Raw genomic sequence first — 11,681 nt, forward strand, 5'->3', positions numbered from 1 at the left:
ATACTATTTATCATACAAAAAAATGGCTCAAGAAGAATTATTTTCCGGTTTTTCTTAGCTTCCAATTATGTGACAAAGAAAATTTCATAAAGAATTTTCGTAGGTTTTTTCACAGAATATGTTATTTTCATTTTAGTTGATGTTTTTATTTCATGTTTTATTTTCTAATGTACTTATTGGGTGCTGAAAGAGCCATAAAAACCTCATAATCGAACAATTTAGTAAAATATTATTAATATTGAAAGATTAAAATTTCGAAATAACCTACCCTACGGTTAATCTACACGCGTTTAGAAGCCGTAAAAAAATATTTTCGACTTTGTAATGGACCAAACAAAAAATATAGAAAAAATTATCGAAAAAAAAAATCCTTAAAACTTACCTTACGTTAGTCCTTATGCGTTGCGAAGCTCAAAAAAAATATTTTCGACCTTATAATAGAACAAACAAAGAAAATAGAAAAATTTTCCAAAAAAATAAAAAGTCGAAATTCGAAAAAAGAAGAAAAGTGGTCCTTTTCTAGGAGTTTTTTATTCCCAAAAAATGGGTCGATGTCCCCGTAACCCCTAAAAAAAGGGGGTCGAAATAACATTTTTTCATCATGCTTCAAATGGGCTGAAAAATTTTTTACGGGGTCTCCGGACCAAACAAAAACGATCTGTCGAGTCAGAATTCCAAAAATCGAAAATTCCCGAAATTTCTGTACTTAAGAGGCGGGGCGCCCACTATCGACAAAAGTGTGCCAAAACCCACAAACGTTGTGTTACGCGCGCTAAGATAAATACAAGCCTGATCGCTGAATATGTATTCTATTTGAATAAGGTAAGTATCAACACCAAGGAAGCAATTCCTTTATTATAAACTCATACTCTGACATTGCGCTAATATCGCTCGTGCTTTGTTTTTTAGTTAAAATATATAATTTATATTACTTTTATTTTATTTTACTTCTATATAATAATTATTTTATATTTTTATTAAAAAACTTCTTGTTTAGTTTCTAGGCAACCACAGTTACGTTTATATGTTTAATTCTGTTGTATTTTATATTTATCGATAATTTAATAAATGTTTCAAAAGAATATTCTGGTTTTCCACGCTCTCTTCAAAAATGTGAGTTCTTTTAATTCTTCCACTTAATTATTCATTTTAAAGTAAACAACTAGTTATACATATTATTATATTATAATGTATGTGTATTATATACTATCATTTTATAACATAAACATAGTTGAGTTATTAAATTAAACGTCAAATATTTTATTACCTTAAATTAAGTTATATTTATTGTATAATCTATAATTATATAATTATAAGTTATAAATTATTTAATCGTAAAATCTGATGTAGTATGAGATATTCTTTAGAAAACTCTAACTAACTATAAATATTCTTGAACTCTATAAATAGAACAATGAGAAATAGTAAAACAAACTAACACAACATGTTACCGAAATGTTTATTTTAACAATAATTCTTATTTATTTTAATCACTTAATAAACTTTACTTCTAATTATCATATTATTAAACATAGAATATAGTTAACAATCTTTTAAACAAAGTCTTTAATAAAGTTACAGGGAGTAATTGTAATTAAAACACCAAAAAAAAAAAAGGTTTTAATAAAAAAAATACTTACATCAAATTAAATTTTATAAGGATTAATTTTAAAATATCAAATCGATTGTAAATTAAGTGCAAATAGGTTTTTTAAACAAACCGAAGGGTTTATAAAGGCTTGTAAACGCTCTCAAACGCCTACGACCATACCACACTGAGCACACCCCATCTCGTCCGATCTGGGAAGTTAAGCAGTGTCGGGCGTGGTTAGTACTTAGATGGGTGACCGCTTGGGAATACCACGTGCCGTAGGCTTTTGCTTTTTGAATTCATCTTTTTTGTACTATTTTTCTTTCTGACTTGTTTACACTTATTTTTCATTTATTGACATTTCTTTAACGCTTAAAAGAAAAGAAAATTCTAGTTATTAGCAAACAAAAACCAAAAGCCAATCAGATAACATTATTTGCTGTTTAAACCAATTAGAGCGCTAAAAAAGTGGTTTGACCAGTTTGAGATATCGAAAAAATAATGGCACCATCTTGTAGAGTACAATTTTCTGAGTAAAAATTAATACAATTAGTCTTTTATACTAAAACTTAAAAGTCTTTTTGTCCACAAACAAATAAAAGCGTGGCTACTTGAAAAATCAAACGAAAATAAATTTTGCACTTTTGTATTGTGAGTCATAATAAGTTATTTACTGTTACCAACAGATACTAGCAAAAGCTATTTAAAGTTTTGTATTAACTTAATGTATTTGTAATTACTTTTACTTAATAGAAACTATTGAATTACGTTTACTTAGTTTACTTTTGTATGTGTATTAAATATACAGCAATTTTGTTTGAACTTAAATAAGGACTGTTAAACTATTAAAAGAAAACTATCAAAGTTTACTAACTCAAAAGCTAAATCTTAGTTTTATTGTTATAAACATTTATGTTGTAATTTACTAATAACTAAATGAGTTTATTTCAAACAAAAAGAATTAAATAATGTTATGTTATGTCAAGCCTACTATATGAGGTATATAGGTATATAAGGTATACAAGCTTATGTTTGAAAGTTATAATAATAAAAATAAAAATAAATATTTAGTTGGTAAAGTTTGTATGTTTTAATATGCTTTGAAATATCAATATTAGAGTTAGTATAGAAGTTTTTTTTTAAGTATAATAAATATAAATATTTAGTTGCTAATAATAAAATAAAATACCAATTTTGTAGTTATTACAAAAAAAAAACTTATTAAATTACTTGAAGTTCACTGTAGTTGAAATATTATACAAAAGCTTCACAATTATAAGCTTTGAATAACTTTACTTCATAACTATATTCATGTTTGCATATTTAAATTAGTGTTTTGTGTATTGGCTTTATGATTATTTTATTTTAGTAACTGTTAGTTTTATACTTTAATAAAAGAAATATGGTTAAAAAGTAAGTTAAAAATGAAAGAAGCATAAAAAACACACTAATTAACTGCTTATTCAATAGTTTGATTATTTAATTATTTTTCTGTTATATAGTTTAATCGTATTGTATAAAAAATACAGAGGTTTAAAGTAAGTTTGAATAAAAATAAAACAAAACATATAAAATAAGCATTAGTTAAAATACATAGTTTTTTTTTCTAAGAAAATTTAATTCTTTAATAATAAGTAGTAATTTAAATAAAAAATAATACAAATAAAGTTATACAATATATATACAATAGTTTGTCAAACTAGGCAAACACTACTAGGCAAAAAACAAACTAGGCAAAAAACCTACAAAGTAGGCCACCACTACAATCCAATGTTCCAACTGGAAATTCAATGAGATCGTTACTGTACTTGTGATGAACGTTGATAATCCCCAAGATTGTAAGTCGAAGGCCTTACCCAACCTAACCAGCGCACTGGTTTTCTTACAACTGAATTAATCAACATTTAATATTGAATATAATCATTATTGATAGATAGAGGAATGTTGACAATCAACAACAGATTGTAGGTCAAAGGCATTACTCGACCCAAGTACCCACAACCTAGATTGAACAACATTTGTTAGATAGATTAGTTAGATAGATAAATAGTACAGTATAATCTCAAAGAATTTGAAGCCCGAACATTGAACGATAGTGGTGTTACGTGACGACTAGCGGGATTCGATCTCTCAACCTTCTGCTTATGAGTCAGCTGATGAGACCACTGACCCACCGCGCCACGTCAAAGATAAAGAAATATTTTGCTATATAAATAGGTTGATTTTTATAATTTTGTTAGTGTCAATTTTGTTAGTGTCAATTACAGTGAACTTCAAGTAAGATATACAACAGTATATATATTTCCGAGTCTGACTTTGAGTACTTTTTATATATTATTAACAAGATTTTTTAGGAGTAATATCTGTTTAGTTCTTTAATATATCTTTAAAATAATAATATTTTTTGAGGTGTTTAAAACTTTTAGAAGCTGTATGTAATGTCTTTTAGTTTAATAGTTCTTTTAAATTAGTAAAAAAAAATAAACATGGTTGAGTTATCAAATTAAACAAAATCGAACGTCAAGTATTTAATTACTAAAATTAATTTAACTAAAAAAAAATCTCAGGTAATCTAAAATGTCAGGAATTATTCAAAAATAAATATAAATTTAAAACTTATTATATTGAAAAGATTGATGAATAATACTCTTGAATGTATGCAATGTTTGTATTTGTAATGCAATAACATAAATGGATAGATCAATGACAAATTGTAAACATATTGTATTATTTTATTTTACGATTTTATTTTATTCAATAATATAATAATTCAATAAACTTTACTTCTACTTGTCCTGGTCTTAGGTAATTTATAGATAACAATTATTTAAACAAACACTTTTGTACAGTTACAATACAGTTTTAGTACAGTTTGGGAGTAACTGTTGATTAAAAAAACAAAAAAAAAGTTAATTCAGGTTAAAATTTTATAAGGAATAATTTTAAAATATCAAATTGATTGTAAATCAAATGCAAATATGTTTTTTAAACAAACCGAAGGGTTTATAAAGGCTTGTAAACGCTTTCAAACGCCTACGACCATACCACACTGAGCACACCCCATCTCGTCCGATCTGGGAAGTTAAGCAGTGTCGGGCGTGGTTAGTACTTAGATGGGTGACCGCTTGGGAATACCACGTGCCGTAGGCTTTTGCTTTTTGACTTCATCTTTTTTGGATTATTTTTCTTTCTGACCTATTTATACTTATTACTCGTTTATTTACATTTCTTTAACGCTTAAAAGAAAAGAAAAATCTAGTTATTAGCAAATAAAAACCTATGCCAATCAGATAACGTTATTTGCTGTTTAAACCAATTAGAGCGCTAAAAAAGTGGTTTGACCAGTTTGAGATATCGAAAAAATAATGGCACCATCTTGTAGAGTACAATTTTCTGAGTTAAAATTAATACAATTATATCTTTTATACTAAAACTTAAAAGTCTTTTTGTCCACAAACAAGTAAAAGCGTGGCTACTTGAAAAATCAAACGAAAATAAATTTTGCAATTTTGTATTGTGAGTCATAATAAGTTATTTACTGTTACCAACAGATACTAGCAAAGTCTTTTTAATGTTCTATGTTAATTAAATGTATTCCTAATTAGTTTAAATTTATAGAGTTTATTTGATTTACTTTATTATGTGTATTGAATGTGATATAACTAGGCTTAAACTAAACTAAAACAAAACAATAAAGTAGAGTACTTGAATGGAACCAACACAATTTACAAAACAATTGTATACTATATTTAAATGTGAATATGCAATTATTATTATAAGTTTATAAGTTCACTTTAATTTAATGTATTTTGTAAATTAGTTTTATTTAATAGATAGTAGTGAATTACTTTATTTAATTCACTTTTAGTATGTGTTGTATAACTTTATTTAAACCAGAAGCAAAAACGGGATTATATTTTCAATAAACTACACAATTTGCAAACCAGTTGTGTATTAAATAAAAAGCTATTCTGAATAGTGAATATGCAATTATTATTATAAGTTCACAGTTTACAATTTAGTTATTATTTTGTTCATATTTGCATATCTAATTTATGAAAAGTTAGTGTTATGTGTATTGTGTTATGTTATAATTTTAATTTCTTTATTTGTAGAACTGTTAGTTTTATATTTTAAAGAAGCATGTTTAAATAAATATGTTTAACAAGTAACAAGTTTTTAAAAATGCAAGAAATATGACATATATATTGAACTATTTATTTTTATTCTAGCTATTTGCTTAGTGTGATTATATTATTTTGTTGTTTGTTTTATAGTTTATCGTATTGTGTTTAAATATATATAACAAATACTGAGGTTTAAAAGTAAGTTTAAATGAAAATAAAATAAGACATATAGTTGAAATATAAGTTTAAAAAAATAGTTCATTTTTATTTTTATTTGTTTGTTTGTTCGATTGTTTGTTTATTATATAATCGCGACATTTTATTTAATACTTTTAAGCATATTAAACATAATAATAGGTATAGTTATAGGAAAAATTCAATTAGTTTCTAATGTAATAAAATAGTTTATTTCCACAAATAAAATACCTGAAAAATCAAATGAAAAATAAATTTCGCACTGTTGTATTGTGAGTCATAATAGGTTATTTATTGTTACCAACAGATACTAGCAATGTTAATTCAATGTATTTGTACTTAGTTTTATTTAAATGACAGTATTGATGGTTACGTTTATTAAATATGTTTATTTAATGTTATGTAACTTAAGTAAAACCAGAAGCAAATAAGGAGACTACTTTCAATTAACTACACAATTTACATATCAATTGTATACTAAATATTTAGTTGTTTTGATAGTTATTTTAAAGTTATTAAATTATACAATTCTATTTAGTTACTTTATTTAACTTACTATAGTATGTGTTATATAACTTTGATTAAACCAGAAGCAAAAAGGGAGACTACTTTATAATTAAATAAAAAATATATTATTTATTTTAAGGTTATTCTTGATAGTTATTATGCTATCAGCTTAGTTGCTTATTCAATAAAAAGGTAAGTTAAAAGAAAGTTATAAAAAAATACATTAGATTTATTGTAAATTTGTTTGAATTGTTTATAAAAAGTTTTTATTTATTGCTATAATTATATTTCAATCGTGTTGGGTTTCAAAATACATGTTTCAAATAATATTTTACAAGTATTTATCAGTTATTTAGTTTTCTTTTTATAGTTTAGCCGTATTGTTTTATTTATTTGTTATTATTTTTATTCAATTGTTTGTTTATTATACTTATCGCAATGTGCTTAAAAGAATAAAACAACTATAAAGGTTTAAAAAGTAAGTTTAAATAAAAATAAAATGAAACATATAAAATAAGTTTATGATTTTTTTATTATTATTATTATTTTTATTTAATTGTTTGCTTATTATATTTATCGCGATGTGCTTAAAAGAATAGAACAAATACAAAGGTTTAAATTGTAAGTTTTAAATAAAATAAAATGAAACATACAAAATAAGCTTATGATTTATTATTATTATTATTATTATTATTTTTATTTCATTGTTTGTTTATTATATCTATCGCGATGTGCTTAAAAAATAAAACAACTATAAAGGTTTAAAAAGTAAGTTTAAATAAAGATAAAATGAAACATATAAAATAAGCTTATGTTTGACTTTTTTATTTTATTTTTATTTAACTGTTTGTTTATTATATTTATCGCGATGTGCTTAAAAGAATAGAACAAATACAAAGGTTTAAATTGTAAGTTTTAAATAAAATAAAATGAAACATACAAAATAAGCTTATGATTTATTATTATTATTATTATTATTATTTTTATTTCATTGTTTGTTTATTATATCTATCGCGATGTGCTTAAAAAATAAAACAACTATAAAGGTTTAAAAAGTAAGTTTAAATAAAGATAAAATGAAACATATAAAATAAGCTTATGTTTGACTTTTTTATTTTATTTTTATTTAACTGTTTGTTTATTATATTTATCGCAATCTGCTTAAAAAAATAAAACGAGTATTAAGGTTTGAAAAGTAAGTTTAAATAAAAATAAAATAAAACATATAAAATAAGCTTATGTTTTTTTTTTTTTTTATTATTATTATTATTTTTATTCAATTTTTTGTTTATTATATTTATCGCAATGTGCTTAAAACGATAAAACAAATATTAAGATTTAAAAAGTAAGTTTAAATAAAAAATAATACAAATAAAGTTTATTTATAATAAACAAACATATTTAAAACATTAAAAAAAAGTAGTTTATATATATTATTTTTTATTTATTTCTTTTAAACATATTAAATAAAGTATAAAAAAAGTATTAAAACATTTAAACGTAGCATAAATAAGCTTAAAATATTAAAAAAATTGAAAAGAAACAAAGAAATTTAAAAAAAATCGGGAAAAATCGGCAAAAAAAGTTCAACAACAACATTTGAGCATCATACACGTATGCATTACTTTACACTAGTGAGAGAGACGTGTTTGTGCGTTCGGTCGACTTGACGAGAAAGCGGGCTTAAAGCATTACTGTTTAGCACCCGAGGCGCGGCTATTGCAGCGGCGGCGAACGTGCTATGTAAACGCATTGGAGCAGCGTATGAAAAACTACAAGCGTCCAGCGGCGGTAGGCTTATAGCTTTGCGAAGTCGTCGAGACGAGTAGCCGACGCAGGCAGGCACGGCTCGAGGCGGGTAACTGCAGCAGACAGATGGCGTGTTGCTGCTGACGAGTTAACCGGCAGAAGGCAAACGGTTGGTCGGGAGAAAGAACAGTCAGTTGTATAGCTGCATGCTGCAGTCGACGCGGGCTGGCGCTTTAAACAGCAAAAGGCCGGCGCCGACTTTCAGTAACGTTCGCAAGGCTTTTAAGCCGAGTGATAGAAAAGGTCTGTATTTATACAGTAAAAACGCTCAGTCGAGCAACGGGTTTAAAAGCCCTCGGATAGTTATCTGGTTGATCCTGCCAGTAGTCATATGCTTGTCTCAAAGATTAAGCCATGCAAGTGTAAGTACGAGCTCACGTACAGTGAAACTGCGAATGGCTCATTAAATCAGTTATGGTTCATTTGATTGTACGCTTTTACATGGATAACTGTGGCAATTCTAGAGCTAATACATGCGTAAAGCGCCGAACTGACGTGAGGCGCGCATTTATCAGACCAAAACTAACCGGCTTTCGGGTCGTTACAATGGTGACTCTGGATAAGCTTGCGGATCGCACGGCCTAGTGCTGGCGACATCTCATTAAAGCAACTGCCCTATCAACTATCGTCGGTACGGTATCGGCCTACCGAGGTTGTAACGGGTGACGGAGAATCAGGGTTCGATTCCGGAGAGGGAGCCTGAGAAACGGCTACCACATCCAAGGAAGGCAGCAGGCGCGCAAATTACCCATTCCCGGCTCGGGGAGGTAGTGACGAAAAATAACAATGCAGACCTCGTACGAGGTCCTGCAATTGGAATGAGTACACTTTAAACTTTTTAACGAGTATCCATTGGAGGGCAAGTCTGGTGCCAGCAGCCGCGGTAATTCCAGCTCCAAAAGTGTATATTTAAGTTGTTGCGGTTGAAAAGCTCGTAGTTGGATATAGGGACGGCGAGGTTGGTCGGTCGAAAGGCTAGCACTGGCCTCGTTGTTCTTGTTGGTCGGTGCCTTCGCGGTGCTCTTAACTGAGTGTTGCGGTGGTCCGGCAAGTTTACCTTGAAAAAATTAGAGTGTTCAAAGCAGGCTTTACGCTTGTATAATGTTGCATGGAATAATGGAATAGGACCTCGGTTCTATTTTGTTGGTTTTCGGAGCACGAGGTAATGATTAATAGGAACGGACGGGGGCATCCGTACTGTGCCGTTAGAGGTGAAATTCTTGGATCGGCGCAAGACGAACGACTGCGAAAGCATTTGCCAAGAATGTTTTCTTTAATCAAGAGCGAAAGTCAGAGGTTCGAAGACGATCAGATACCGTCCTAGTTCTGACCTTAAACGATGCCGACTAGCGATCGGGCAGTGTCGAACTTAAGAACTGTCCGGCAGCTTCCGGGAAACCAAAGTCTTTGGGTTCCGGGGGAAGTATGGTTGCAAAGCTGAAACTTAAAGGAATTGACGGAAGGGCACCACCAGGAGTGGAGCCTGCGGCTTAATTTGACTCAACACGGGAAATCTCACCCGGCCCGGACACAGCGAGGATTGACAGATTGAGAGCTCTTTCTTGATTCTGTGGGTGGTGGTGCATGGCCGTTCTTAGTTGGTGGAGCGATTTGTCTGGTTAATTCCGATAACGAACGAGACTCTTACTTGCTAAATAGCTGCTCGACCCATTGGGTCGGAGACAACTTCTTAGAGGGACTAGTGGCGTTTAGCCACACGAGATTGAGCAATAACAGGTCTGTGATGCCCTTAGATGTTCGGGGCCGCACGCGCGCTACACTGACCGGATCATCGTGTGTTCCCTAGGCCGAAAGGTCCTGGTAATCCGTTGAACCCCGGTCGTGCTAGGGATAGGGACTTGCAATTGTTTCCCTTGAACGAGGAATTCCCAGTAAGCGCGAGTCATTAGCTTGCGTTGATTACGTCCCTGCCCTTTGTACACACCGCCCGTCGCTACTACCGATTGAATGGTTTAGTGAGGTCCTCCGATTGAGCCTGGTACGTGCGGCAACGCACTCGCCGGTGTTCGAAAAGACGATCGAACTTGATCATTTAGAGGAAGTAAAAGTCGTAACAAGGTTTCCGTAGGTGAACCTGCGGAAGGATCATTAACGAATCGAAATTTGATTTCAAGCGACGTCTCTTCTTCGAAGGGACCGAGCCCTGTAACTGTTATAGTTCGGTCGCGTTGCTTCCTGACAGCGGGAGTAATAATTCAGCACGCAAGTGCTGGCGCGGCCGCTTCTTTTTGAACACGATTTTTTGGTTGCATTGAGATTGATTAACACGAGAGATCTCTTAGCGGTGGATCACTCGGCTCGAGCGTCGATGAAGGACGGAGCTAGCTCCGAGAAGTAATGTGAATTGCAGGACACATTGAGCATCGATATTCTGAACGCGTATTGCGGCCTCGGGTAATCCTGGGGCCACGTCCGTCTCAGGGTCTTTAACACACCGATCCTTTCATTAGTTTGAAAGTGCCTGCGACTCGTTTCTGTATTAAGGAGCGTGTCGTCAAAGACAGCTGGTCTGGCGATTTCACAGCTGAAGCGTGAGCAGCCTGCTGGCCTCGGGTGAGGTAGCAACGACGGTAGGTGCTCGAGAATAAGTTAAGTGACTTCAAAAGGCCGACGTACAAAGCGCATGTACTTTTATAGTACATCACTTTTGACCTGAGATCGGGCGGGACGACCCGCTGAACTTAAGCATATCACTAAGCGGAGGAAAAGAAACTAACAAGGATTCCCCTAGTAACGGCGAGTGAAGCGGGATAAGCCCAGCGCTAAATCCGAGCCTTTTTGGAGGGCGAGGAAATGTAGCGTATGGAATTCAGCATGCGGCGAACCAACGACTGCCCACGTTCTTCTGATCGAGGCCTTTTCCCAGAGCGGGTGTTAGGCCCTTGGCGGCGGTCGTAATTCGTCCTAGCGGTTTTCCCGGAGTCGGGTTGTTTGGAAATGCAGCCCTAAGCGGGTGGTAAACTCCATCTAAGGCTAAATACTGGCTCGAGACCGATAGCGAACAAGTACCGTGAGGGAAAGTTGAAAAGCACTTTGAAGAGAGAGTTAAAGAGTACGTGAAACCGCTTGGAGGCAAACGGAGGCGCCCATCGAGTCGCCGGACGTTTTCAGGCGCTGCGAGAGCTGTCCTACTGTTTGAGTGATCTTCGGAGACTCTTACGGTTGCGCTGGCGTCGCGGCGCTGCACTAGCGTTCGGCGAGGGCCGCGACCGGTTGCTGGGCTGACTTTGGTCGTTCGCAAGGTAGCTCTTCTTCGGAAGAGTGTTATAGGCGTTCGATTAGCTTCGGCTCGGCGACCGAGGAGAGATTCCGCGTCGGTCTTCGGACAGGCTGCGTGTTGATCGCTGGAATACGGCTTTGGAAACTGCTCGCAGTCTCTAGAGTTTGTACAAGGCCTTCTTCGCGTTAGCGCTCAGACGCCAGGGGTCTGC

The 11,681-nt window shown here is 32.2% G+C and overlaps 4 non-coding genes across 4 annotated transcripts; all 4 read left to right on the forward strand.

Annotated features, from left to right (window-relative positions):
- Nucleotides 1–1,757: 1,757 nt before the first annotated feature.
- On the forward strand, nt 1,758–1,876 carry LOC145845824 (5S ribosomal RNA). The gene has a single exon (XR_014370521.1). It is a non-coding gene; the product is annotated as a 5S ribosomal RNA (ribosomal RNA).
- A 2,746-nt stretch (nt 1,877–4,622) lies between these two features.
- LOC145845825 (5S ribosomal RNA) lies at nt 4,623–4,741 on the forward strand. The gene has a single exon (XR_014370522.1). It is a non-coding gene; the product is annotated as a 5S ribosomal RNA (ribosomal RNA).
- A 3,792-nt stretch (nt 4,742–8,533) lies between these two features.
- On the forward strand, nt 8,534–10,341 carry LOC145845858 (small subunit ribosomal RNA). The gene has a single exon (XR_014370553.1). It is a non-coding gene; the product is annotated as a small subunit ribosomal RNA (ribosomal RNA).
- Nucleotides 10,342–10,523: 182 nt separating this feature from the next.
- Nucleotides 10,524–10,676, forward strand: LOC145845833 (5.8S ribosomal RNA). The gene has a single exon (XR_014370530.1). It is a non-coding gene; the product is annotated as a 5.8S ribosomal RNA (ribosomal RNA).
- The last annotated feature ends 1,005 nt before the right edge of the window (nt 10,677–11,681 follow it).

This window comes from Thalia democratica, unplaced genomic scaffold (assembly GCF_965202585.1).
Source record: "Thalia democratica unplaced genomic scaffold, ktThaDemo2.hap1.1 HAP1_SCAFFOLD_171, whole genome shotgun sequence".
NCBI lineage: Eukaryota > Metazoa > Chordata > Thaliacea > Salpida > Salpidae > Thalia > Thalia democratica.